At 40.7% G+C, this 27,092-nt stretch overlaps 3 long non-coding RNA genes across 4 annotated transcripts; 2 read left to right on the forward strand and 1 right to left on the reverse strand.

Moving 5' to 3' along the window:
- Window positions 1–1,253: 1,253 nt before the first annotated feature.
- LOC143485732 (uncharacterized) lies at window positions 1,254–5,685 on the reverse strand. The gene is made up of 5 exons (XR_013123016.1): window positions 5,564–5,685; window positions 3,149–3,349; window positions 2,792–3,039; window positions 2,432–2,482; window positions 1,254–2,175 (listed from the first exon to the last, which is right to left on the reverse strand). It is a non-coding gene; the product is annotated as an uncharacterized LOC143485732 (long non-coding RNA).
- Window positions 5,686–14,835: 9,150 nt separating this feature from the next.
- LOC143485730 (uncharacterized) lies at window positions 14,836–23,355 on the forward strand. 2 transcript variants are annotated; one of them, XR_013123013.1, is made up of 5 exons: window positions 14,836–15,725; window positions 18,964–19,036; window positions 19,621–19,648; window positions 21,104–21,201; window positions 21,290–23,355. It is a non-coding gene; the product is annotated as an uncharacterized LOC143485730 (long non-coding RNA). The 2 variants fall into 2 exon arrangements; XR_013123012.1 differs by having other exon boundaries at window positions 21,122–21,201.
- A 1,205-nt stretch (window positions 23,356–24,560) lies between these two features.
- LOC143485736 (uncharacterized) lies at window positions 24,561–26,607 on the forward strand. The gene is made up of 5 exons (XR_013123021.1): window positions 24,561–24,634; window positions 24,833–25,033; window positions 25,158–25,369; window positions 25,717–25,779; window positions 26,055–26,607. It is a non-coding gene; the product is annotated as an uncharacterized LOC143485736 (long non-coding RNA).
- The last annotated feature ends 485 nt before the right edge of the window (window positions 26,608–27,092 follow it).

Here is a 27,092-nt window from a genome sequence, read left to right on the forward strand (position 1 = left end):
TTCTTCCTCATGCAAAAAATTAGGTAGTTTTTCCTTGCCACTGTCGCCTTTGGCTTGCTCACTGGGGGCTAGGACTCGGCACTTGTAAAGCTGCTTTGTGACAACAACTGTTGTAAAAAGCGCTATATAAATAAAATTTGATTTGATTTGATATATATATATATATATATATATATATATATATATATATATATTGTGATTTCATTTTTTCCCTGTGCTTGCTCAATAAAAGTAACATTTACTTTGTTTCCACAATGTTTTTTTTTTTTATTATTTCTTTTAGTGTTTGTGAAAGCCAACAAGTTGCACTTTGGAATTACATTACTATGGTATCATGTTTTTGATCTGAGTTTGTTCTACAGAATAAAATGTCTGAATGAGTGCTCATCCCAGACTGGTGATTCTACAGACTCATCCCAGTCTCATCCCAGACTGGTGACTGTGACTCTAGCCACAGAAACAGCGCTGTGAGAAAAACATCAAAACTGCATCTGGAGAAGCTCGCTCAGCTGTTCGGGGCTTCCAGCCTGCTCGCAGGCAAGAAAGACCTCACGGAGTGCTTCCTGAACGCTTGTTTACAATGTCTGTTTTATGGTATTTCAAATCTGTCCCAGAAGTTGGAGCTCCTCATAGGTGGAGAAGTTCCATATTTCATCCTATATCAGCATGTAGCATGAAGTATGTCTGTACTTACCTGCATGTCTGTAGACCTGCTGGCTGTCATCTCCTCCCGGTTGTTTGTAACCCTGCCCCTTGTCATTGATCTTGTTGAGTTTCTAGTTAGTCTCTTGTATTTAATCCCTGTGTGTTTGGTTATGACTTGCTGGTCTTTGTTGAATGTACAACTGTTTCAATTTGGTTTCTGGTTCTATGGATATTGTAAAATGTTGAAAATGCTGTGGCTCTAGTAGTCAATCAGGAATTGTCTACAGAACCTTCTCCATGGACATGGCTCTTCCTGTCTGGTAACACATAGATGGGCAAGTGAAAATGAAGTATTAATGAAGTTTATTTTGGAAGAAATTGGAGAGAAATATCAAATAGATATATTTAAAGCAGCAGAAGCTACTTTGTATAAATGTATCCTTTAATCATATTTGCTATATATGTTCTGGCAGATCTATATGAGAGAAATTGTCTATTAATTATTGTAACGATTTATGCTCAATAAGTTCAAGAGGCGGACACACTTGCTGAGAGACGGCAGGTTTTAATAGGTAAATAGGGGTAATGCACTCGGGAGTGAGAAACAACCAACAGACACACATGGGTTTATGAGCACAATGAGGCATATTAAATGAGACAATAACCACACAGGAGTTACAGAATGCATAAGTTAACCACACAATGATAAGGTAGACTGAGAAATACTGCTTGCCGTATGTGTTGTACCAAATCATTACAGTAGTTCTATATGAGACACCTAATCAGTAAAAAAATTCTGACTTCTGGTTCTGACTAGTCCTCCTAAGGCCATTTACACAAATCCACACCTGAATCAAAACTAATCAGAGCCATGAGGCATGTCTAATGAGTGTCAGTCACTGTTTGTGCACCTGCTTGCTTTAACTGAGTCCAGCACAATCAGTGAGCTGCTTCAAGAACTTTACTGTAGCAATGGCGGAAAAACACTCACCATAAATGACAAAGCTGCCGGTCTGTCCTTTAATAACAACACCTTACAACAAAGATAAATAAATAGAAGATGACAAATGGAGAAAAACAAGTTTAAAAAAAATTTGACCTCAGATATTTTCATACTTTTATTTGATTTTTGAAAAAAAAAAATTACATGCAGAGGAGGGAGAGGGACCCAGGAGTTCACACGTCTTATTCTTACATACTGCAGCTCAAATGATATGAAATGTGAGTTTACACAGTATAATCCACTTGAGCACCAGAAATAACAATAATTTCAGAAGGTATTTGGTCACCTTTAGATTATATTTGCATCATAGTATTAAGTGGCAAAGCAGTATTTCAAAATTATGCGACAATTACATAACCAATCTATGCATTACATACCTTTTTTTTGCATCACTAAAATTGGACATATTAGCATTAATAATTCAAGTAGGGAGGATCTTACAATCCAGAGAGGATCACAATCAAAGTAAGACTGATGATGAGGAAGATCACTATGGCAATCCATATATAGATATCACTTTGAGTCACCTGCAGAAACAAAGAGTGATTCGATTATGCAGCCAACTCAGTTAAATGATTGTCACAAATATTTTTTCTACCACAAACTTTTGAAATTGAAAATAGGTCAAGGTTTAAATGTAACATACGAAATCTGCAACTCTGAGATATATATTTTTTTTCAGCATGGTCTCTCTCAGGTGCTTGAAGTGCTGTTTGACTTTGTAATGTTGAGTCACTGAATGTGACCAGATTATGCTTTTACCTAAGATTACATTTTACCAACCTGCGAACAACTTTGAGGATGATGAATGCAGGTATCATTGCTTTGCATCACCTGCAGAAAGACAGTCTAATTAGATTATGCAGTCAACACAGTTAAAAGTGTGAGAACAGGGACAGTACCTCAAGAACATTGTATGGTCATGTCTATTTTAATGAATAAAGACTTCAAAGAGGGAGGTTCAATTACTTATAATTGAACACTGTAGTGTTCAGAGTGACTATTAATATGATCGCTCTCTACGAGTAGGTGTTATTCTATTGTATTGTGCCTCCTTCTTTTGTGTCATTTGGGTCCGTAACGTTGAGTCACTAAACTACGTGAATCAGATAATGCTTCAACTCTAGGTTGCATTTTACGAACCTCAATACAGGTGGAAGGACAGCACACATCTACCCTTTGTTCTTTGGGAAACAGATCTCTCAGATGCTGCTTTACAGCCCTAAGTGCCTCATCATTGCACAAACATCTCAACAGTCCTTGGTCTTCATGATGGAGGCAGTCCACAGCGAACACATCAGACCTGTTCCTAACACAGAGTCTGCTGTCTGGAGCAACGTAATTCGCATCAAAGGTATGATGGAATGCAACTAAAACAACAGGTCGAGTGCCTGGGAGGGTGAGACGGAAAAAACTGAATTGAAAAAGAATTGAAGGACAGTTTCTGAGGTTTGTGTATTACAGGCTTTTCTGTTAATTATGTAGATCCTGTGTATTTACCAGGGATCTTCAGAAGAGCAGCTTCAATGTCTGTTCCAGCTCGAGACACAATGGAGACAAATGCAAAAATAACATTGCAGTCCTTCTCTGAGTACACTTCTGTGAGGTTTAAGGATTGTTTCAGACGTTCCATAAATGTCTCATGGGAATTCATGGTGTTCCCAATTACCATGACAAATAATCTGATCAGTGATGTAAGTGCTAGAAGCAGTAAAAAAATAACATTAAAATTAAATAGTCGTATACAACACATATTGATTTACAAGTTTTAAAGAATCATGTATTTAGCAAATCTCATACTTTTTAAATGCATTAAATATATTTGTAACCTGCAAAGAAGTCAGGATGCAGAGATGAGTAGTGATAGAACACATAGACCTTTCAGCTTTTGAGAACATACACACACATTGAATTATGACTCAAAGATGAGCACAGAACATTGCGTAAATGCACATTATATAGAACAGGGGTCACCAAATGGCGGACCGCGGTCCGGATTCGGACCCGAACGCCGTCCTGTCCGGACCCAATCACATTCCTGATTAACTGGATATGGACCCAAATGCCAAAAATATTTTTAAACAAAACAAAATTTTAAACCGGAGCATTTATTTCAGGGCTACTGAAAAAAACACTCCGTGACGAGTGTTACATTGAACCACACCCCAGGAAACACACATATGGACACAACCAGACATAGAGTACACCTACACACACCCAAGGGGTACTGGCGTAGGGGAGGGGCACGCAAGGCACGCACTGCAGGGGGGGCCCGAACACAGGTGGGCCCCGCCTTAAGCCTGGTTTATACTTTCGCGAGACCGTAGCGCGCAACTCTGCCCACCTCGCGCGAGCGGTGTAGGCGTTTATACTTTCGCGAGCGTCACTGCAGTGTTCTCCGAAACGATAGGTGGCAGTCGAGAATAAAAAACCCCTGCAAAACCGGTGAAAGAACATTTTTACCTGACCAGAGACCGTATATATACACATCAGGCATCAAACGTAAATATGGCTTTGCAGTGTTGTCCGAAACGATACGTTAACAAATACGAGCCTCTTGTAATTCCAGGACGAAACATGAGAGAACGTGAAGACGTTAAGATTGGGCGTTTTGAAAATAAACAACCATTAAATAATGTGATAAAAAAGCATTTCGAGTATATGTATAAATATTTAAGTTTAACGTGCTGGGAAATATTGAAATGGACTTTTAAAGTGACGTTCAAGTGCTTTAATTCCACCGTATAAAGCTGTATGAACCCGGCAAACATGGCTTTGTCCATCGTGCTGAAGCGCGGCGCGCGCGCGCGAAGTTAGGACGAGTTTGTTGTTTAGTCTTCCTCCTGGGTGATGTTAGGGCGCTAAAACTCTAATCTTAAGATGTTTTTAACTATCCCCGTCACTGTGGCTAGTGCAGAAAGGTCATTTTCAAAACTGAAAATGATCAAAAACTATCTGAGAAGCACAATGTCTCAGGACAGACTTTCCGGACTTGCTATTCTCAGTGCGCTCGTCGAATGGATCTGACAGACATTGTAAAGGAATTTGCACAGAAAAATGTCAGAAGGAGAGGACATTTTGGGCATTGTTAAAGGTAAGAACCTTTTTATTGCATTGTATCTGTTAGTAAGCTTGAATACAGATCGCTGCATATTACTAAGTGCTAGCTTGAGCTATGAAGCATATGCCAGGCGCGTCAGTGAGAATTTAGCTCACGCACGGGCCTCCTCATTGCCTCCTTGCGGTGGGGCCCCAGAATTTTGCGCTACGCCTCTGCCAAGGGGAGGGACCCGGGACTGTAATGTGACAATATTCTGTTCATGACATTAAGCTCAAATTTGTTATTTACAGTTGTCACATTAAAAAACTACCGAATATTATTAATTACACATCAGCAACATGTAATTTTTGCACAAACACTGCCTATATAATAATTTGAGGAATATCGATAGAGTTAAGCACATTTAACTTAATATTTGAAAACTTTGGGACATGAGAAGCAGGTAATTTCAGGGCTTCTCTAAGTTTCTCTAAATTTTGTTCTCTAAATTTTGACTAAAATACATTTGTGTGTTGTATATAAATGTATTTGATGTGCAAATAGTGCCACCTTTTACAGACTTTCATTGTCTCATTACAAGTATTAGTCATAATATCAATGTAGATTTCTATTCATCTTCAGTTTAAAATATTAAATATCAGTTTAAGGACGTTTAAACATTTTTGTAAGCCAAAACATGAAGTGAAACTTGGACTTTCAGTTAGCAAAAATGACTTATAAGTAAAATCAACAGAATTTTTTTTACGGTGTGTTTATAACATTATGCATGAATTTACTGTCTCGTTCAAACAATACTGTATATTATTACATATAAGCAACATCAAATGTTAAAACATTTAACCATGGTTACCTACCTCGAGTCATTTTGACGACAAATCTAAACCCTGTTTAATCCGTGTGCAGTGTGCAGCTCAGATCTCAGTCCGAGAGTTCAGGTGTGATTGCTGATCTCATTCACTTTCACTTTCTTTCTGAGTCTGTGCAACGGAAGATTATTAAGCCATATATGCGTATGCAACAAGCATAGTTTTATGTGTTTTAAACGACAATGTGGTAAAATATAAATCTGCATGTTTTAACATTTAATTATATGCATATTAAAATGTATTTAGATTTATATATCACTTCTAATGGCAGCTGCTGTCACAAAGCGGATTGTCAAAAATCCATATCCAGGTCTCCTGCAAATAAAACAGAGCAAGAAACGTCAAGAGCTCCTATAGGAAACCCATCCGCAAAAAGAGATCGCGTCCTCCACTGAAGGTCACCAGACATCATGATAAGAACCGATAGAACACCTTTGAGATGAATTAGAGCGGAGACTGAGAGCCAGACCTTCTCGCCCAACATCAGTATGTGACCTCACAAATGCACTTCTGCAAGAATGGTCAAAAATCTCCATAAACTCTCTCCTAAACCTTGAAGAGTTGAAACTGTTCACATTGAACCCTATGGATTAGGAATGGGATGTCGCTTATGCTCATATATGAGTCAAGGAAGGTGAGCAAATACTTTAGGCAACATAGTGTGTGTACATCCCTCATAGTTGTAACAAGAAAGTTTACCTAAATCTGTCAATATGTTACTGGGAATAGAATTCAAATGAAGGTAAAGCTGAGACAGTAAAGTTGAATAATCTTGAATGATCTTCCGCCTTATGACTTAAACCTCATGGTCTTCATGTAGACATAGAGTGCAATACTGATTTACACATGTGATAGCTATGGTACATTGTCTTTACATGTATCATTAGCTTGCAATCAATCTGACATTATAGTTTAATGTTAAAGGTAACTTATTAATATTACACTTAATACACATATCATATAGCAACAGCATATAGCAGCTATAAGTCTATTAGTATAAATATCTAAAACAGCATTCTGGTATGGGGCTAGAGCGCACTGTGGGCGGGGAGGGGAGAGAAATGGACTCTGTCCCTAATTCACATGTTTATCTTATCACAGATGCAAATGCAAACGTGTGAATTGCGGTGAGTGAAAAGCAGCATGTAAAGGATCTGAGTAACTACAACATGCTTAATTTGTTTATATTTCTGTTTTGTACTTTATATTCAAAATCAGATGGTGTCAGTTCAGTATGTTCTTTGCTTTTTTGATGGGATGTGATATAGACTAACAACCTTAAAGAAGAAGGAAGAAGTGCTCTGTTAAAACATTCGTTTCAAACCTGACCAGATCCTGCAGATTTCTCTTCTGCAACATACGGAGAAGCTGACCCTTTCTTTCACAAGAAGTTACCCAGATGTTTGTGCAGTCTCTCATCATCTCAAAGCTGGACTACTGCAACTCCCTATACTTACGGGTCTTCCTCTACAGGTCATCAGACCTCTACGACTGATTCAGAATGCTGCAGCACAACTGGTCAATCTTCTCCTCTGCTACGCTCTCTTCATTGGCTTCCAGTAGCTGCACACATCAGATATAAAACCTGCTTGCCTACAAAGCCAAAAATGGACTAGCCTCTCCCTACACGATGTCCATAGTCAAAGCCCAATCCGTACCACGAGCACTCCAAATCTCAAGCATGGCTTCGCTTGAAAAGCAATGCTTAAAGTCTCATGGAAGAAAAACCTCAAGACTATTCTCTGTACTGGCTCTGAGATGGTGGAACAATCTTTCACTAGCTTGTCAGGCTGCAGAGTGCATTGTCTTCAAAAGTAGATTGAAGACCTATTTGTTGAGTACTTAAATGACCACTAACACTGCAGAAAGCATTTATAGTCTTTCTGCTGTGTTCTATAAATTGTATGTTTATTTCTCTATGGTTATTTGTTCTTCTATGTATCTATGTTTTAATTCCTGTTGTTTAAGTCTGAGCTTATGTTTATTTGGAATACTAGATAACAGTATTGATGGTTTAGTATTAGTCTGGTTCAAGGGTGTCTTGAATTCTGACCTAACTATGCTACTATCTAGGATGAATTCTGTGAACAGATGCAATTCACTTTGTAAGTCGCTCTGGATAAAAGCTGCTGAATGCCCTAAATGTAAATGTAATGTAAAAGTGTTGCTTTGTTACATCTGCGGAGTAGTAGGCTTGACTTCACTTGTGCAATTCCACAATTCCACAATAGCCTACAGATCAAAACATTAAAACCTATTTTTTTACTTTTAACCACTATTGACTTTCTTCATTGTCTATTTTAGGAATCACCATACCAGGGGTGGCCAACCCGTCAGAGACCAAGAGCCACTTGAACATCACCCATCCCCCCCCCCCCCCCCCCCCCTCTCTCTCTCTCACACACACACACACACACACACACACACACACACACACACACACCTCTGCTCAGATGTATTGTAAATGTCACACACAAACAGGGTGGGGGCAGTCATGGTATGGTGGTAGGGAACTGGTCTTATGACCAGAGGGTCGTGGGTTCGATTCCCAGGCCTGAGGCCATGACTTTTGCCCTTGAGCACGGCACCTAACCCCAACTGCTCCCTGGACTAGGGCTATTTTTGTTTTGCTGTGCATTTTTTCCCCTGCCATTTTGAGAGCAAACTTGACACAAATTGTTTATTGAAATGATCTTGTCTTGACTGGGAAGCGGTGTTTTCATCTCATGCACATGCGCGTTTGACAAAAATACCGGGGTGAAGTCAAGCTAAGCGAACTGTACTTTAAAAAAACCAAACACAAACTTTGATATAAATGTAAGGATCCGGAACACCCCTCACGGCAGGGTCGGCTAATGTGAGTGTTCCGAACCGCGCCCAGGTGTGATATGCTTCAGGACTTTGGCACGGTTGAAGGAGGTGGGCGCACACTACGAGCTTTGGTATGTACGCACCTGTTGTTTTCTAGGTAAAAAGTGGATCAACTCCGTTATCAACACTCGTTACAATGCCGCTCACCTTTAGGAAGAAGAGAACAGACAGCGGCAGTAGTTTTGAAGCTCCCTCAGTCGTCTGCGGTGCCTTTGCTGCACCTCGTATGTGGTTTATTCCAAAACGTGACAGCAGAGCCAGCCCTGACCAATGTGGTGCCCTAGGCGAGATTTTGGTTGGTGCCCCCTGCATCATCAACCATTGTGTTGATTGTGTCACTATTAAAGAAACAAATAAAAAGCAAATGACCTAAATATTACCATATAACAAGCAATAAATATAAAGGTGTTGCACAAAAAATATTTTAAAACTATTTTACATAACGTAGTGCAGAGAACAACTTTTAAATATTAATAATAAATAAAAAATAAAAATAATAAAACAACAACTACCACCAGTGCAAATCAGGGCAATTTGCCTACTGCAACATTATTATTTCAAAAGTGCATTCGCAATGAACAGAGGAGTTTTAGTATATATTTATTTTAAGCTAAGCTAATCATAGCACCTACTAGGATTGGGCAGTATGATGACAGTGGCGGTTTTCACTAAGATCATACAGAGGGGAAAAAGCCACAATGACGATTGAGTGTTGTGAGCGAGCTGGTTTCAAAGAAAAACAAAACAGCTACAGATTGGCAACATTTTGGATTTGTTTCAAATAAAAAGGAGACCATTGGAGCACGCCCCCACGATTTTAATTCGATAATATGATTGGTTGATAAAACTGCCAATCTATAATAAAAGCTCTCAGTGTAAAAGGGCCTTTCTCTCTTTTACCTAGAAACAACGGTGTGAATTATTCTGATTGGTTGATTTTTTATTTCACCGCTGAGGTTTTTTTCCAGCACAAGTACGAAAAGTGGATTTGAAAGCCGATTTATAGGAAAAATACAAATTATTGGTGAAGCGTTATTAACATATATTACATAGATAAAGCATACTTTTTAAGATCAATTAACCTTCAGAGAAGGCGTTGAAGTCCCTGATGATTCGCCAATGGTATAGTGTTAATTTACCACATATTACCATTATATTACCTGTTTTTCTGCCTTTTTGAGGTCTTTACAGGGAGATGTCACTCACTCTGCGGTGTACAGAAAAACAGTAACGAGGTGCGCAGAGCGCGCGGGGGAGGGCGGGTTGGCGCGCGGGTGATAGGTGTCGTGTGTTGTTATTATAAGAATTATTAATTTGACTAATATTATTAAACAATGAAATTATGATTGTGGACTTTGCTTGTTTTCACATTTATTAATTGTTCATTTGTTAAAAAAAAAAAAACCGCATGCACGCAAGCGCCCCCCTGGACAGCCGGCGCCCCTAGTATTTGCCTATGTCTCCTAATGGAAGGGCCGGCCCTGCGTGACAGAAGACCGCGTCTCACCAACGAGACTCAAAGCACAATCACAATATCACAGATACTTCATGCCGCTAGTCTCCCGTTTTCCACTACGCCTGTTTTAAAAGTGTTAGCTTGTAAACAAACCGCGCAGCACAAAGATGTAGCAGTGTGTCACCCTCAGAGCTGATGAGGTAACCGGGCCACGACACAGATCGTTAGTGCAGGTGAGAGCGCGGACCGGCTGGGGAGACGCATGAAACCACACTGTAAAAAATAGCTGCTAATTTACAGCAGAATTCCAACAGTATTAACCTGTTATTTTTGAAAACCGCATTTTACTGTTAATACAAACAGAAAATTGGTAATTTACTGTTCTTTTAACAGGACTATACTGTTTTTCTAAAATACAGCACTTTACCGCTACTCATTCAACCAAACCATCTAAATTACAGTATGATGATGTATTTTTTGCATTGTGGGAAATTGCATTGTTTAAACCAAGCTACACATGGGAACGTGGATCTGTGTCTCTCTGCATCCATCCCCATTCAGCAAGTTATTTGGTGAGTAGCAGTTTTGTTATATTCGGAAATTGGTGTAAAGTATATTAGCAAAGTTTTCAGTTTGTTTTTATCAGCCTACTGAATATGTGAGTGTGTTGAAGAATGATTCAGTAGCTAGCTAAATTTTCACAGATGATTCCTACATGTGTGGGCACACATACTTTATTAGTGAATTTGTGAAGCGTAATGATGCTTATTGATGTAAATACACCGCACAACATAACATTAGACTTCTTTTCCTGCTTATTGGTGTGACGCTGGGGTGAGGCGACAGACGAGACAGGAACCCTTTTCGTTGCTTCCAACGTCACGTTTATTTTTGACACACACAGAGCGCGGACCGCGCACTTATAACGAGGATAACGTGTAGACACACGTAGACTCAGACAACGACGAGCACAGGACACTGCGCGAACGCACATTAAGTAGACAAACCACATAAACCCTGCGTGATGACGAGACGAGCCACAGGTGAGACGAAACGGAGATACACAGATGCACCCACGGAGATACGCAGACGAGCAGACGCAGACGACGTAAACACGCCCAAAGGGAGGGGTCTGGGACCTCAACGTGACAATTGGGTGGATTATTGGGTGGTATTCCAGATTAAAAATTTTAGTTCAGAAATTGAGTGCTGAAGATGATTTCCTTTACTGTAACTCAGTATTTTTTGTCATGATTCAGGTGGAACAGCAGGACGCTGTATTCAGCGCTGGATGGTCAGCCTAGAGGGCCATGTAATATGTGAAGGAACCCAACCCACCTTCTTGACAGGGCTTGCTGCCTTATTTTCTATCTTCTACATCTTCAATCTCGAATACCAAGAAGAGGCCTCATGCACTCTTGAATTCATCCAAAGGTTAGGTATTTTCACTAAAACATGTGTTTCTTATCTTTTTAATGGTATGCTATTGTGAACAAAACATTTTCTGCTTTTTGTTGTGTTGTTAATGTAAGTGAGTTACACAACTTGAGTTTTACACTGTCTGAAGAGACACTATTATTTTTCAGGCGCTTCATTGGTATAAACCCTGAGTGAGGCACCAAGGCTGGACGGGGCAAAGTCTTGTAAAAAAAACTGGCAAAGCCACCAGCAAAAAGATGACGGTCAACCCACATGTATCCACTCTGCTGAGAAGACTGATGGACTTTCACTGGGACTTCATTGCTGTTATTCACGTCAGAATTCATGTTTGTCTTTGTCTGGTTTGTTCCCCTTGTTTCATTATTGGAACTGTTATGTTGTGACTAGTTTCATGTCAATATTTCCAAGTCTGAATGCCTTGTTCTTTTATTGCACTATTTTCAGTCAAAGGGTTGTGTTTTTTTTGTTTGTTTGTTTTTTTATACAAAGAAGGCACTATTTGAATGTAGAGAATTTAAATTTATGTTAAAATAAAAGGCAAAGTGCATTAAGAAGCTGTTTTTTTTCACATTGCAATTACATGCTGCTGTTCTAAATTCACAAAGCACATTCTGTTGTAGTTTGTAGATTTTGTGAACACTGATAATGTATTTTTAATAAATTAGTTGATTGTAAAGTATTGCAAAAGTAGTCTTTAAAAAATAAATAAATAAAAACTGTGAATGCTGTATTTTTTCAATAACAGTACAAAACTGTAAATTTTAGCAACAGTAAAAATGTGTTAAATTTACAGTAACATAATGGAAAATCCACTGAAGTTGTTTACTGTTTTTTTACAGGAAAGTAATTAAAAGAACAGTCCTTAACTCTATTTCTCATTAACAGTACAAAACTGTAAATTTTAACGACAGTAAAAAAATGTAGTGTAACGTTTCACGGGGGCAGGAGGTAGCAGGAGTGACGCAAGTGCAATATTCAGGGGGGTTTAATGGGAAAGTAACAAACACAAATATAACACAGAGGGCAGAGGGACAATACTAAACAACAGGGAGAGGACACCAACTAAACAGGTAAGCTAACCAACAGGGAAACGTGAATGTATAAACCATAACAACCTGAGAACTATGTAAGCATACGGAGGGGAAGAACAAATGATACAGGGATAACACAACCGTAAACTTAAACTAAGCAAACAATGAGACACGGAAGTACAAAAGATTACAGAAGACTAGGGGTATGCACAAGGAAAACATACGCGCTGAACATGGGAAAACAAAACAAACGAAGGCTAAGAACGAAGCAGAGAGGGAGAACAAGAACTATAACATAACCAGACTATGAAGCAGGGCAAAGGAAAAACGAGGGACTTATACACAAAGACAATAGCATGAACGGACCAAAGGCAAAACAGAGGAACAGCGAGGGACTCACGTACAGGGAATGACCGACAAGGGATTGAAACACTCGGGGTTCTTTATACACAGACACAAGACGGTGAAACGAGACTCAGGTGTGTGGGCACTAACGAGGGGGGCGTGACAGACAGAGGGAGGAACGAATGGGAACGGGGAGCTAGGCGGGACCAGGGAGGAGGGAGGGGCTGGACGTGACATGTAGATTTTACAGCAACATAATGGGAAATCAACTGCAGTTGTTTACTGTTTTTTTACAGGAAAGTAATTAAAAGAACAGTCCTTAACTGTATTTCTCATTAACAGTACAAAACTGTAAATTTTAACGACAGTAAAAAAATGTTAATTTTACAGTAACATAATGGCAACCCAGCTGCCAAGTCTTTACTGTTATTTTACAGGACAATTTTTTACAGTGCAGGCAAAGAGCCGCATGCGGCTCGTGAGATGCACTCCTGCACATGTGCCTCTATAATTAAATATACTGTGCTCCTACTCCAATTCCCATGCACACTTGCTACGTGTGTGTGTGTGTGAGATATATATATATATATATATATATATATATGTGTAGCAGGACTCCAACAGCAAAGAGGGATTACAAAACCCTCCTAGCAGGACTCAAATTTGAAGTGGGTAGCAAAAAGTGAAGGAAGGGTAGCAAAAAAAAAGGAGAACCATAACCAAACTGAGGAGAAACGCAACCAAACAAGGACTCAAACCTTGAATGTAGGTAGCAGGGGCTCACAGCTCTACCCACTGCTCCATGAGGGAGTAGGAGAAACACTTAGGGAGAAAACGGAAGGCTTGTAAATGAAAGGAGAGCTTGGTGGAGACAGCTATCCCAACCAGACAGGATGACCTCACAGGTGGGCCAAACTCCCAAACAAAGGGTCTAACTAAATGAAGAGATCCTCACAGTTCAGCCAAGTCTGGGACTCAGACCGGGATTCAACATAGATGGCAGACCTTGACCTACACTAGAGAGGAAGAGGTGGTTGACAGGAGAAGACAAACAGACACACGACTCAAAGGACTGAGGGAATCTTCTCTCAGAAAGCACAACCTTAGATAAGAACAACAGTCCCTGACAAGACAATTAAGGAAAAACTTAATTTTTTGGGGGAACCAGAAACCAACAACTATGATCATGTGATGTTATGTCATATCACGTAGTTAAAATGCATACTGCCCAGTGACCTCCTGAATGAACGTACTGCTTCGGTTGAGCAGAACGTACTGCACTGAAATCTAGTGCATACTGCATAAGTATGCCATTTCAGATTGAGCCCAAGAGTTAAATTCAAAGTCAAAGTCAAATGTAGTTATATTGCGCTTTTTACAACACTCCCTATGATGGTGGGGATTAAGAAGAAACATTGGGAGAACCAAGACTCAAAAGGGAACTCATCCTCCATTGGGCGGCCCGCTAGCACAAGTCTGTATTTGTGTTTAAACAGTAGTTTAAGATTACCAGAAGTCTTACCAGACTTCCAGAAGTTTCAAACTTTACGTCTGGGAGTCCCCGAGCCCCACACCTTTACAAAGGGAATACTAACTGATGGCTTGATTAAATAGGTGAGTATTAAGTCTAGATTTAAAGATTGGAACTGTGTCAGAATCTTGGATTGGAGCTGGAAAGCTATTCTATAACAGGGGCTTTAAAGGAGAAAGCTCTGCCTCCGGCTGTAGTCTTACTAATTTTTGGAACTAAGAGAAATCCAGCATTTTGAGAGCGCAAAGAGCGAGATGGGTTGTAATAGGCAGTCATGGCCTGGCGGTTAGGGAACTGGTCTTGTGAGCGGAGGGTTGTGGGTTCAATTCCCAGACCTGAGGCCATGACTGAGGTGCCCTTGAGCAAGGCACCTAACCCCGACTGCTCCCCGGGCGCCGGGCTAGGGCTGACCACCGCTCTGGCCACGTGTGGCCCTAGTAATCACTAGTGTGTGTGTTCGTGTTCTGACTGCACAGACCCTATTATGCAGAAGCGCCCCCTAGTGGGCCCGCCGGCGGGCCCAGCTCCTTTACAGCGATATAAAACATATTAAACATTAATGAATCTCCGAACAAAAGCGCTTAAATCAAAATTTCCTATCCCATCTACATGCCTACCGAGTTTCAGCCGTCTACGTGCAGCCGATCGCGAGATATCCGGCTTTGAAGTTGACCACAAAAGTGCACCCCGCGAGGGGGTCTCCCGACATATCCGTTTACAAAACATATTTATGTTGTGAAATGTCTTAATGTTTTGTCACCTAAAAATCGTTTACTAATAAGGCTTTAATTTAAGACCTTAACAGCGTAAATCCGTTGTGGTTAAGTACCTTAAAAAGCTTGCTCACCTCACTGCAAAATTTTCCAAAATCCGCTTCCTGAATGAGACACTCCGACAAATCTGCCCCCTAAGCGTCACAGAAGCGTTTTTAACGCTGATTTGATCCCTCATTACAAAGCTGCAGCGGTTCTGCTTTGATTTGAGTGGTTTTTATTGGTCTAAAGTGGGGTAGTGACTTTGAATGACAGGTTTTACAACCTCTCCCCCGGCGAGGTGCGAAGGGGAGGGGGAGAGGGTGAACCAATAAGCCCACAGAGACAAGCTGGAGCCTCAGAAGTGATTGAAAGCTGTTCTAACCAATAGTGTACATCCTTCCGAAGCTAACCAGCCCTCATATGACATGATTGGTCAAGTATATTTTTAAATTGAGCCCTCGGAAACTGGCGCTTCATTTCCAATTTCGGCCGCTAGCATAGCAACATAAGCTAACCCTTTGCTAACCTAAGCTAAGCTCCCCAGAACACACTGTTCGGCGAAACTGAAGCAGCCATGGATTATTTTGTTCGTTTTTATGCGGATTGTGGATACTTTTGAACATAAACGGATTACTTTGTGTGGAATATATGAGCAATTTTCGGAATTTTCGCCAACCCGGAAGTGAGACGGTACACCGGCTACGACGCGATTCTACGTACTGTGAGTAACAATGGATAATTTTTCATAAGCGATATTGTACAAAATATATATTCTAATACTAAACATTAACTAAGCGTTAGATTATAAACAGTTTTAGAGCGTTTGAGTGCTGCAGCACTCTGTATCGTGTCGGATGCTACCGGAGTTGGCTACGGTAACTTAGCTTATGCTGTCGGACTATATTGGACATAAATATGATATCATAACGTTCATATTTGGACATGGAATTTATTCATTGGAATTTTCTGGTCTTTCTGTAATATGTGCAGCGTTGTTGTTTGAAATGGCTCATCGGTTTCGTGTATGGAATTTGTTAGCATGTTAGCTTGGTTGACTAAGGGTGTGTACCGGGTGTGGCACATACTTAGCACATTTGGACAGGGTGTGGTGAACTGGACATTCCTTGGAACAAAGTGGAATAACTTTGCAATGCTTGCATGGATTTGCTTCATTTTTTCTGTGTTGTTAGAAAAGACCCTAGCGAAACTTTTTGCAAGTTCCAATAAGAGATTTGAATAACTATGTGAATATACATTCCAGTCATGTTCAAGTTCAAGTCAAAATTTTTGACATTCCTGGCATTTTAGCATTTGTAATAGAGGCTCTAAAATAAACCAAATTATGTGAATATGATATTGAAGTGAATCAGTATGTTCCCCCAACTGTCTACTTCAGTTTGAGCCATGAATGATAATTTTCCTATATGTACAACTTGAGATATCTAGTGTTGAAGTGTACTAGTACCATTCGCTCAAAGATGGCTGCCAACCAGCGTTAAGCATCAAGGGCTAGTAAGTCTGCAGCATAAGGTTAAGGATATAATGACCAGCGGTCAACTGGTACAAAGACAAGACATATATAGGCAAACAAACGACCCTCAGATGAGACGGATCACGGGCTCTGCCCACCTTAGGGACGCACATGACGTCACCAAACAACAACAACAGCCGCTGTGGACGGAGGCGGCCGGTAGGGGGCCGCCTCACCGTGACAGACCCCCCCACCAAGCCGCACTCCCATCCACTGGGTGTGTGGCACACAGCGGCTGCACACAAAACATGAAGGGGCAGGAAGGCAGGGACAGGCAGGAACACACCTCCTGCAGTCCGGGAGCTGGAACATAAAAAACACAACATTAAACAGCTCACCTCCCTGGGCGGGACCCTGGACCGACTGGGCCGTTAATAACACAAAACCACGCCCCGGTCGGTCGCAGGGACCTCACACCCTAACCGGCCTTCAGCCGGTGAGCCCCACCGGTGTGAGGACGAGGAGCTACGGCTCCTTTCTCGTCCCTCGTGCATGTGTGTGCGTGCAGGCTACCTCTCCAAGGCGTGGCTACTTCACCTCCTGGACCTACCTCCTCCCAGAGCTGACCCCTGCCTTCTGCTAGGGGTCACCCCAGCCTCCTGGGGAACCAACCCCTCCCGGGGCCTCTCATCGCAAGGTGGATTCCTCTACCCAACCCAGGAGCGCCAGAGACCGAGGCCCAGAGCACCCCCGACGCGGGCTAGGGAGCAGCCCCAAGGGCCTCCTGGTCACCCCGGGCAGGAGGGAGGATCTCCCTCCTCAGCAGGAGCTTTTCAGACCGGAGCCCCATGGTCCCCAAACATCCGGGGGCCCCAGCCCTCTAGGGAGGGGCTCTTCATGACCGGGCTCCGGTCACCCCACAACACAAGGGGGCTCCTGCCAGGTGGAGATCCCCACAAGGTCCAGGAACACTGCCAAGGAGAAGCACCTGCACAGAGAAGAGAACACACAAACACAAAACACAAACGCGCCTCAGACGCCCTCCGTGCCATACCCCGTGGCACGGGACCACAGCCGTTCCCCCCCCAAACACACGTTTAAGGGGAGGAGCATGCGTGGAATTACAAGCAACAATAACATTTCACAAGCACGCTAGGACACAACGAACACGCAAAGACTAGACAAACAAAATAGTGCTCAGACAGTAAATGAACGGGACAAACACGTGCGCGCTCGATATACACATAATAGTGACGCGCCGCTCAGAGTCGCAGTCGCTCCCCACATTAAACACAAGACACACGGGGAGCGAGGCGACAGTGACGAGCGGTGTTCGCGTCACACACACGGAACAGGCGAGCACGCACACAGATCCTCCGCTCGTTCACCCGTACACACTCAAGACACCACAAGAGAGTTTTCCCAGGCAGACACCCTGGTCCTCGCCGTGCCACACACAAACAAACGCACGGCGGAACTCTCGCAACAAACACCGAACACAAAGAGCCTTCTCAGGGCAGATTGCCCTGGTCCTCACCGTGCCACACACACACACACACACAAAACACAAAAGCACGGCAGAGCTCTTCAAACAAAACACCACGCAGACAAACACTTACCACGAGACATGACCACGAACGAAGGAGAAAGTAAAAGAGACTGGCGAAAGGTGGCTGGTCATTCTGTGACGGGCGGTGTGAGCATCTGAAAAGGAAGCGATCACGCCAAGTCTCAGGGAAAAAGGATGGTTTAATAGAAAGTGTGCAAACCAAAACCCGTGCAAAAGATCCAAATTAAGGATATAATGACCAGCGGTCAACTGGTACAAAGACAAGACATATATAGGCAAACAAACGACCCTCAGGTGAGACGGATCACGGGCTCCGCCCACCAGAGGGACGCACATGACGTCACCAAACAACAACAACAACAACAACAACAGCCGCTGTGGACGGAGGCGGCCGGTAGGGGGCCGCCTCACCGTGACAAAGAGACTGCTTTTCCATGATAGTTTATACCAGAGCCGGAGTGGGCCACTTTTTCAGCCCGGGAGATTCATGTCCAAATCCAGCCCAAAATTATTTTTCCCTCCCAATCGGCCCAAGCTAGAGATTGACATGAGCCGGCTCATCGGGAATCCTTTCGAATCTCCCGATTAGCCATTCCGGCTCTGGTTTATACACTTCTAAGTTAGAATTTTGCCATTTTCGCTCCAGGATTTGTGCAGCTCGTTTGAGATATAGTATAGTATAGTATATATTACTATTTATTTCCTTTGTAGAATTTCCTTACATTTGATGCATTATATTCAGCCACTAATGGACTAAAGACAAATAACATTAATCTCAAATTGCAGTATTTTACATTAATGTATGGTTTGGTCCATGTGTAAGCTATTTAGGGTCACCAAAGGTTAAACCATTTTTGCATTGATTTGAAGCATCATGTTGTCTTGTCAAAATTTGTTTGCTCCATTTTAACATAATAGGCATACAGTGACAGTGTCCAAAACATTGAGAACACTTCAAAACAAGTATTGTGGATACAAAAAGAAACGAAAGGTGAGTTATGCCTTTTAAATATTTACAGTTGAATACATTTAAGTATATTAATTTGTAATGGTGTAAATTTTAGAATTCTAAAAAAAAGGTTAGTTGCTGAACAATTCAGCATGTCTTTGTCTCGCTATGAAGATTTTTATTCAGTAATTACGCTTATGTACTCTGTTGATGTAACACTCGAGGGAGGAGGCACGACGAGTGTTGAACGGTGAAACAAAACGTTTATTTTACACAGACACGTAGCTTCGACACGACAGTGCGAGCGCGGTACAGCGACACTCACACTGGCACGAAACTTTAGACAAAGACGAGCACAAGACACTGCGCGAACGCACATTAAATAGGTGATTAACACAGACCCTCGTGATCTCGAGACAAGGCACAGGTGAGACTACGAACACGCTCACAAACAACTCACACCCACGGAAGTACATACATGGACATAACGACACGCAGACACCGTAGCGACACGCCCACAGGGAAGGGTCCGGGACTGTCACTGTAACAGTAGACATACATGAATTTACAACAATGTGAGCTTACTATGATTTTAATGCTGAAAATGACTTTGTTATTCCCCTTAGAACACTTACATTCAAAATATTTGGAAAGGTATGTCATATCATTAATATATATCCACATAATTATAAAAATTAATGTTTTTTGTGACTGAAAATTTTTTTATATCTTGCCATAAGCTAAACAATGTATTTTTCCTTAACAGTGCATAAAATTACGGAGCCCGGGAGGGGACATGGGTAAAAAATAAAAATTAAACGAGGGAACGTTTTAACATTCGATTTATTAATTCGTGCGCACGATTAACAATTCGTGCGAACGTTTTGTTTTAATCGTGCGCACGTTATCATTCATTCATTTGCAAACCTTACTGGCCTAAGCGCATACATTGCAGATACAAGGCAGTAACAGTTCCCTGAAACTGTATATACTTTGATTGTTTAGATTTATGCCACAATGAACAGATATACGTTTATTAGGTCTTATTTGCTTATGCGTCATGAGGACATTGTAGCTTCCCTTGCACAGCGGGGAATCACAATCAGTAAACGGCATCTGAATTCTAAGCCTTTTAATGAACATTTATGACGAATTTTAATGTTGCTTTGTGTTTCAGGTTTGAATAGGCTACTTTAAATGCTTGAAATTGTAACTACTTCGTTTCACAACAAATATCTGTCTAACTGAACAGTTCTCCTGTATTAGGTTAACAAATACGAGCCTCTTGTAATTCCAGGACGAAACATGAGAGAACGTGAAGACGTTCAGATTGGGCGTTTTGAAAATAAACAACCATTAAACAATGTGATTAAAAGCGAATTATTTCGAATAATTTCGAGTATATGTATAAATGTTTAACTTATTTAAGTTTATCCCCTGGGAAATATTGAACTGGACCTTGAAAGTGACGTACAGGTGCTTTAATTCCACCTTATAAAGGTGTATGAACCCTGCAAACATAACTTTGTTTATTGCGCTGAGGCGCGGCGCGCGAAGTTACAAAATTCGAGAGGTGCACGACCTCGTGAATCGACAGCGCGCTAGACCCTCGCGCACGGGCAGAACCACAGCATAAGCAAATAAGACCTAATAAACGTATCTCTGTTCATTGTGGCATACATCTAAACAATCAAAGTATATACAGTTTCAGGGAACTGTTACTGCCTCTCTCCTTGTATCTGCAATGTATGCGCTTAGGCCAGTAGGGTTTGCAAATGAATGAATGAAAACGTGCGCACGATTAAAACAAAACGTGCGCACGAATTGTTAATCGTGCGCACGAGTTTAATTAAAACGTGCGCACAATTAAAACAAAACGTGCGCACGAATTGTTAATCGTGCGCACGAATTAATAAATCGTGAGCACGAATTACAGAAAACGTGCGCTCGAATGGTAAAACGTTCCCTCGTTTAATTTTTATTTTTTACCCATGTCCCCTCCCGGGCTCGGTATTAAATTGAAAATATCTTTAGTAGATGTTTCCAGACAGATTAAATTGCTTCAGTGTTCATCAAGACATCACAAAAAATGTGAATCTCCACTGAAAGATCATGGCTTTTGGGCAGAGCTGTGCACAATCCTGGGTGTACCCAACACATCAATAAATAGATACCGGCTTAGAAGGGCACACTACAGCTACAGTGAGGTCTGTGTCAATGGTGTGTGAGGAAAAACATAGAAACATTGAAACAATCAGTGATTTGACAAGTTTATATGTTTTACTTGATGTGCAGGAGGAGGAGGAGGAAGATGTGCAGGAGGAGGAGGAAGACGTGCAGGAGGAGGACGAGGAGGAAGATGTGCAGGAGGAAGATGTGAAGGAGGAGGAGGAGGAAGAAGTGCAGGAGGAGGAGGAGGAAGATGTGCAGGAGGAAGATGAGGAAACCTCTGAGAGCAGAAGATCAAACACAAATATGTCAGCAGCTTGTTTATATGCTCCCAAGAGCTCTTTATCTTCAAAATATGCAGAAACTGAAGAGTTCTGCATTGGAGTCTGGATGCAGAGATGAAGCTCCATCTCCTGGGGTTCTGAAGTCATCTTGGAGACAAAGATGTAAGGAGAGGAAACATCAAAAGTTCCAATCAGTTCCAATGAAAAGTTCCAATCAGGATTTAGACCAAACCACAGCACTGAAACAGCTTTACTCAGGGTAGTGAATGATCTACTAATATCGGCCGATAATGGGCTCGTCTCGTTCCTTATACTGTTGGATCTTAGTGCAGCTTTTGATACTGTAGACCACAACATTTTGCTGGATAGACTAGAAAACACAGTAGGTATTAAAGGAGTCGCACTCTCCTGGTTTAGATCATATTTAACTGACCGCTTCCAATGTGTAAGTGTTAATAATAAAACCTCTAAATCTGTGCAGGTTAAATATGGTGTCCCACAAGGGACAGTCCTAGGACCACTTCTATTCACACTGTACATGTTACCCTTAGGCGAAATTATGCGTAAGCATGACATCAGTTTCCATTCCTACGCAGACGACACTCAGCTATATTTATCGGCAAAACCCGATGATTTAGGCGCAAACAGTAAGATTGAGAAATGTGTAGAAGAGATAAAACATTGGATGGCATGTAACTTTCTAGCACTAAATGCCGATAAAACAGAATTGATAATAGTTGGGTCTAGGGCTGCGAGAGACAAGATACATAATGCAGCATTGAATCTACATTCTTTTACTATAACCCCCAGCGCAGAGGTAAAGAACTTGGGCGTCACAATAGACCCAGATCTCTCGTTCGATACACATATTAATAATATAACTAGGGTAGCGTTCTTTCACTTGCGCAACATTGCCAAAATTAGAAACATATTAAATATTAGTGATGCAGAAAAACTAATCCATGCATTCATATCCTCTCGTTTAGATTATTGCAACAGTCTCCTAGCTGGATGTTCTGGTAAATCGATAAACAAACTCCAGCTGGTTCAGAACGCAGCAGCACGAGTTTTAACAAAAACTAAAAAGTTTGATCACATTAGTCCCGTACTATCGTCATTACACTGGCTGCCAATTAGATTCCGTATTGACTATAAAATACTTTTATTAACATATAAAACGCTGCATGGCTTAGCTCCAGACTATCTTAGTGAACTTATTGAACAATATAACCCAGCGCGTTCACTTCGCTCGCAGGACGCAGGGTTATTAACTGTTCCTAGGATCAAAAAGATCACAGCAGGTGGAAGAGCCTTTTCTTTTAAAGCTCCACAATTGTGGAATAATCTTCCTGCCTCTATTCGGGACTCAGACACAGTCTCAATGTTTAAAACTCGATTAAAGACTCATCTGTTTAGTTTGGCCTTTGATTAATCTGTTACATATTTACTACATCTCGTATCTTTTCTCCGAGGTTCACCTGGAGAGTAACATTGCAGTCGGAGACTACAATACCAGCATCGCTGCTCCGACACGGAATGAAAGCCTGGCGTTCATCAACAGACATTTACAGTGACAATATCATAACCCAGAACTTTCATTTTTACCTTTACTTAGTCTGATTGTGTGATTTGTGTGTGACTTGTGTATTTGTCTGTATTTTGTGTAATCTGTGTGTTAACGGGCCGCCCAATGGAGGATGGGTTCCCTTTTGAGTCTTGGTTCTCCCGAGGTTTCTTCCTATTCCCCACTATCTTAGGGAGTTTTTCCTCGCCACTGTCGCCCTTGGCTTGCTCATTAGGGTTCTGGACCCGTAGTATTGTTAACCTTTTAAATCCTGTAAGGCGCTTTGTGACAACATGTGTTGTGAAAAGCGCTATACAAATAAACTTTGATTGATTGATTGATTGATTGATTGATTGATCAAAATGAAATTCTGAGTCTACAGAAAATCATAGATGACAAAACTGACTCATTGTTTTTGTGCAGTTCTTCAAAAGGTGTCTCTCCTTCCAAAAGTTGGAATGCTCTGGTCCAAGAAGAGCATTGACATTTTCCACATATTGTATCTAGATGCACTGTATGCCCCATACAAGAATGCTGTTTTAGACTGATATTTATGCTAAGACTTATAGCTACTATATGCTGTATCTATATGATATGTGTATTAAATAAAACGTTAATAATTTACAATTTATTAAACTATAATGTCAGATTGATTGCAAACTAAAGGTAGCCTACTTGTAAAGACAATGTACCATAGCTATCACATGTGCAACTCAGTATTGCACTCTATGTCTACATGAAGACCATGAGGTTTAAGTCTTTAGGCGGAAGATCATTCGTTGCCCCTTATTCAACTTTACTGCCTTAACTTTACCTTCATTTGACTTTCTATTCCCAGTAACTTATTAACAGATTTAGGTCGACTTTCCCACTGTGAAGGAAGTACATATCTGCAGTTTTGGAAATAGTATGAGCCCACTTTGGCCCCCACAAAAAGCGTTTTATAGAGCAATATTGTTTTAAGCCTCGTCAGTCTCGTGAAAGTTAAATATTCCAGAAGCAAGAGAACCACAACAACAGTTTTACACATATTGATTTACACTGGATTAAACTTAAAGTAGAGCTAGCTGAAGGGCTAGTGTAAATGAAACACGCCAATGATAAACACGCCAGCACAGTCTCGTTGGACCCTGGACCATACTCCATGAAGTGTGTTGCTTACAGCATGCCTGCTTAAAGAAATCTGTTAATATTGTTCATATCATGATGACTGCTAACCTTCAGTGGAGGACGCGGAATGTTAATCACCTCTGACTTACTAACAGGAGGCCTGGTTATGCATTTTTGACAAGCTGTTTCATGACAGCAGTTGTCATAATAAGCGATATATAAATAAACTTGGATATGTATACAAATGAAATGTTAAAACCTGCAGGTTTATATTTTCCCCATTGTCTTTTAAAACACGGTTTAAATAATACAATACAATGATTGTCATGCCAGCCATAAAACGTTCTCTTACAAAGGCAATGTGACTAAATATAGCCTTCCGTTGCACAGACGCAGAAAGAAAGTGAAAGTGAATGAGATTAGCAATCACACCTGAACTCTCAGACTGAAATCTGAGCTGCACACTGCACACGGATTAAACAGGGTTTAGATTTGTCGTCAAAATGACTCAAGGTATGTAATCATGGTTAAATGAAAAACATTCACGTCTTTTTGAATGTGACATCTGTAAATAACACATTTGTGCATAATGGCATTAACAGAATATATTTTATCCATTTACAAAGTATGCCTGATTATTTAAAACTTGTAAATGTTGTGTTGTTTATGTCTTTATTTATTTTTACTGTTACTTTCTGCTCATGTTTCCAGCACTTACATCAGTGATCAGATTTTTTGTCATGGCAATTGGGAATACCATGAATTCCCATGAGACCTTTGTGGAAAATCTTAAACAATCCTTGTACCTCACAGAAGTGTACTCAGAGAGAGACTGTAAGGTTATTATTGCATTTGTCTCCATTGTGAGTCGTGCTGGAACTGACATTGAAGCTGCTCTTCAGAAGATTCCTGGTAATTTCACAGGTTCTCCATAATCAACAGAAAAGTTGTAACTCAGTATCATAACTCAGGTTGTTTGCAGAATTACACACTTCTGAGACCTTCAGTAATTGTTGTTTCTGTCTCACCCTCCCAGCCACTCGACCGGTTGTTTTAGTTACACTCCATCACACCTTTGATGAGTATTACGTTGCTCCAGACAGCAGACTCCATGTTAGGAACAGGTCTGATGTGTTTGCTGTGGACTGTCTCCATCATGAAGACCTAGGACTGCTGAGATGTTTGCGCAATGATGAGGCACTTATGGCTGTAAAGCAGCATCTGAGAGATCGGTTTCCTGGACGACAGGTAGATGTGTTCTGCTGCAGTCCTTCCACCTTTCTGGTGTTGGTAAAATGTAATCTAAGGTTGAAGCGTTATCTGATTCACGCAGTTCACTGACTGACACAAATGGCAGTTCTGGAGGAGGTACAATAGAATAACACTTACTGGTAGAGATCGATCATATTGATAGTCATACTGACCTTTTCATCATCATTTTTCTTACCCTGATCCTGTTTGGGGAGTAACTGAACCTCCCTCTTTGAAGTCTTTATTCATTAAAATAGGCATGGCCATACAATGTTCCTGAGGTACTGTCCCTGTCCTCACACTTGTACTGAGGTTGAGTGCTTAATCAGACTGTCTTTCTGCAGGTGATGCAAAGTCATAGTACCTACAGAATACCTATGTACTCCCATCCTAACAGTTCAACTCAGGTTGGTAAAATATAATCTTGGGTAGAAGCATAATCTGTTCGCCAAATAATTCCACATTCAGTCATTCAATGTGTCAGCTACAGACAGCATTTCAAGCACTTGACAAATATGAGAGACTATGTTGAAGAATTAAAATATGTCTCCAGATTTGCAGATTTTATTAGACACATTTAAATCTTGGCCTATTTTAAAGTTCAAAAGTTTGTGGCAGAAGAAATATTTATGTGACATTCTTTTAATTGACTGAATAATCTAATCTGACTGTCTTTCTGCAGGTGATGCAAAATAATAACTCTAGACGTGTAGTAATACTCGCAGTGGTCATCGTCTTCGTCATCGTTATCATTCTGATCGTTATCCTCTGTACCATGTTAAAGTGAGAAAAATGATCCTCCCTCCTTGAATGTGGTATTTTGTAAAATTAATTTTGGTGATATGGAAATAGGCATTTAATACAATACATAGTATGACTGATTATCTCATAATTATGAAAACCTGTTTTGCCTTTTAATGCAATAATGTAAACATAATTTAAAAGTGTCTATACCTACCGTCTGAAATTCTTATTTCTCCCAAAGCTTAAGTGGATTATACTGTATAAAATTGCATTTAATAGCATTAGAACTAGAGTATGTAAGATAATAAAGACTTTAACAATTTCTAGGCCCCTCCCCCTCCTTCTCCTCTGAACTCCAGCCCCGCCTCCAATACCCCTCCCTTCAGAGAAGGCCAATTTTCATTTTGTGAAATGTCAACTCTGTTGGACAATAAAACAAGCAAAAATTAAACTTATAGTAATGAAAATTAAATTAATAATGTATGGTAATGTCTATTCATTAAAATAATGAGCAGTAAACTACTTATGAGAATATTTGGCTGTGAGCACAAACACACATATCAGGAGAAATACCATCCTGATACAAATGTCTGGGCTCTCTGATGTTTATTTTATTTATTTTCACTTTTTAAATATTTAGAATGTCAATATAGCTCAATTGAAAAGAATTGAATAAAAAAGCATACAACTTTTTATCTTTGCTTCATTTTAATGTTTTGTTTTATTTATTCTGTAAAGCACTTTGAGTTGCATGTATGTATGAAAGGTGCTTTACAAATAAAGATTATAATTATAATTAGAACACACTACAGAATAAAAACAACATATTCTCCTCTAAAACATTCAGAATAGATTCCACAAATTACAACCATGAATGGTCATAAAACCGAAACATGCATATCTCGGACAGCAAAAATGTGAAGCCCCTTTTCAAGCCTCTTGGCTTTGATTACAGCAGCTTTTGTCTCCGAGTGGG

The sequence above is a fragment of the Brachyhypopomus gauderio genome, unplaced genomic scaffold (assembly GCF_052324685.1).
Source record: "Brachyhypopomus gauderio isolate BG-103 unplaced genomic scaffold, BGAUD_0.2 sc37, whole genome shotgun sequence".
Taxonomy (NCBI): Eukaryota; Metazoa; Chordata; class Actinopteri; order Gymnotiformes; family Hypopomidae; genus Brachyhypopomus; species Brachyhypopomus gauderio.